Source organism: Gossypium hirsutum, chromosome A03 (assembly GCF_007990345.1).
Source record: "Gossypium hirsutum isolate 1008001.06 chromosome A03, Gossypium_hirsutum_v2.1, whole genome shotgun sequence".
Lineage (NCBI taxonomy): Eukaryota > Viridiplantae > Streptophyta > Magnoliopsida > Malvales > Malvaceae > Gossypium > Gossypium hirsutum.
This window is the reverse complement of record NC_053426.1, coordinates 59,771,468-59,774,313: the sequence shown is the minus strand read 5'-3', so window position 1 is coordinate 59,774,313 and position 2,846 is coordinate 59,771,468. Positions and strand designations below refer to the sequence as shown.

At 36.6% G+C, this 2,846-nt stretch overlaps 1 non-coding gene across 1 annotated transcript; it reads right to left on the bottom strand.

Moving 5' to 3' along the window:
* Window positions 1–2,408: 2,408 nt before the first annotated feature.
* Window positions 2,409–2,514, bottom strand: LOC121226023 (small nucleolar RNA R71). Its single transcript, XR_005923925.1, has one exon. It is a non-coding gene; the product is annotated as a small nucleolar RNA R71 (small nucleolar RNA).
* Between the last annotated feature and the right edge of the window lie 332 nt (window positions 2,515–2,846).

Sequence of the window (2,846 nt, the reverse complement as noted above, 5' to 3'; positions counted from 1 at the left end):
ATTCGTCGGAGGCAGCATCACACTATCAAGCTAATACCTTTGAAGTATTTATACATAAGTTAGAAATATCAAGTGAGTAGCATGTATAGGGACCTAGTTTTATAACATGTGTTATTATAACTTGGCCAAATTATTGGCCTATATTGAGCTATTGATTACGACTTGTAAATCTAGCTATTCATGTTGTGTCTAATAATTGTGATGTGAATATGCCTGTTTGCCATGCATGGTTGGTATATGTCATGTGTGTTGAATGCATGTTTTATGACCAATCGAGGTGGTCATGACCATGAATTAAATGTGTAATGTGGAAATAAATGATAATGCCTTCAACATGGACGTTTGATGGATAGTTTGGTAACCATGGTTGATAAACCATAATTTATACATATTTTTACCCCATGTTTAACGCATTTTATGGATGATTTCCTATTAGAATTGGTGAATTTGGTGCTCCTAATGCTTTAATTTCATGTTTTATACTTAAGAGAGCATAGGAGAGTGAAACGAATGAGAAACGGGCCAAAACAGGAAAAAATGGGCCAAAGTACGAAATCAACATGGCCTGGACCTCCTCACACGGGCATACCACACGGTCGTGTCAATTTGGCAGGCTCGAGCACGGCTTGAAGTAATCGCACACAGGCATGTCACACGGGCGTGTCCCTGTTGAGCCCAAGTTGAGTCCAATTCAAAAAAGGCTAATTTTAAGGGCTCTTAGGCATTCCAAAGCCTATAAATACACCTTAGAAGAGGACGAAAAGGGAGGCACAGAATGGGAAGCAAGGAATTACTCCAAGGAAGCCGATTGATCCATCTTAGAAGCCGGATTCACCATCAAGACTGAAGATTTCTCCTCAATTTCCCTTCAGGAGTTTTGGGTTTTCTTTATGTTTTGTATTCGTTATTCTTCTGAGATGTTTTCCTTTTTAGTTATGAACTAAATCCCCTAAATACCTAAGGGGAATGAAACCTAAGACGAATCTTGTTATTATTTTCTGAATTGTACGATAAATATTTAACTTGTTCTTAATTATGTGTTCTTAATTCTTGTTTTGATATCTCAGGATACTGATTCAAGATAAGCTCTTATTCAGAGGAGGAATAGATCCTGTCTAAGAGTACATTTGTCATAATTAATTGGAGTTGTTTGCGCGCCTAGACATAGGGTGACAAGATTCTGCCAAATTAGGGTGAAATCTAATAAGGGGATCTATAGATCGAGTTAATGCAACCCTAGGGTGTTAATAAGAGAAAAGTCTCAATTATCCAATCTTGGGATTAGACGTTATTAGTCTTGAATAGGGATAATAACATAACTTAGGGATATCTACGAAACAAGTTAAATGAGTAAATCGTCTGATTCGGAGCCAGAATAACAAGTACAGTCTAGGTGGATTTTTCTTTAGGTATTGTCTTAATTCAATCGATTTTCCCAAAAGCAATTTCTCAATTCCATTCTCTGTGAATTGTTAGTTTAGATAATTAGTTAGTTAAAACAAAAACCTTTTTATTCTTAGGCTAGATAATAAAAAGACTGCATTACTAGTACTTTTAGTTCCCTTAGGTTCGACAATCTGGTCTTGCTAAAACTATACTACTGTTCGATAGGTACACTTGCCTACATCACGATAATAGTTAGTTTCAAGAACGATTAATTATAAATATTTAAAACCTATCACGAAATCACGCGATCAAGTTTTTGGTGCCGTTGCCGGGGAACTAAGATATTAGGAACACTTAATTTTTATTACTTTAGCCATTTATTTTTCTTGCAATTTAGTTTAATTTTATTACTTATTTTTTCCTTCTCTTGGCAGGTTTTTATAGTTTATGACTAGAAGAAACCCGTCAGGACCACTACTTTTTAATGAAGAAATCGATCGCACAGTTCGCAGAAACCAAAGAGAAATAAGGCGAAGCTTAAGATACACAGAGAACGAGCAAGAGAACGATCCTCAAATCCCAACCGCAGAGATGGCTAAAAACCAAGACAATCAGTTACCTCTTGCAATTACGGTTAATTAAAATCCTACTCCACGCACTATGTATGATTATGCTAAACCTTCTTCAACAGGAAATGAATCGAGCATAGTTAGACCTGCTGTAGCTGCAAATACTTTTGAATTAAAACCTAACACTATTCGAATGATACAAAAATTTGTTCAGCTTGATGGTTTTGCAGGATGAGGATCCCAACGCTTATTTAGCCAACTTCTTAGAACTATGCAATACATTTAAAATTAATAGTGTTTATGATGATGTCATTTGTCTTCGGTTATTCCCTTTTTTGTTGAGGAACAAAGCTAAACAGTGGTTGAACTCATTACCACGAGGGTCAATCACTACTTGGGAACAAATGACTGAAAACTTTCTATTAAAATATTTCTCGCCAGCTAAAACGGCCAAATTACATAATGATATCTCTTTGTTTGTGCAGATGGACTTAGAAACTCTTTACGATGCATGGGAGAGATACAAGGACTTACTGAGAAGGTGCCCTCACCATGGGTTACCGCTTTGGCTTTAGGTTCAAACGTTCCATAATGGCCTGAATCCTTCGACTCGGCAAATGACTGACGCAGCTGCTGATGGAACCATCAATAATAAAACACATGAATATGCTTATGAGTTTATAAAGGAGATGTCACTGAATAACTATCAGTGGCAAGTCATGAGGACAAAACCAACTAAAACAATAGGCGTTTATTATGTCGATTCAGTTACGATGCTATCAAACCAAGTAGAACTTCTAAATAAAAAGATTGATGGTTGTCTTAGTTCTTCACAGGTTCACCCAGTAATGGAGTGCGAAGCAAGTGGAGGTGGAACAAGCCATTCGGAAT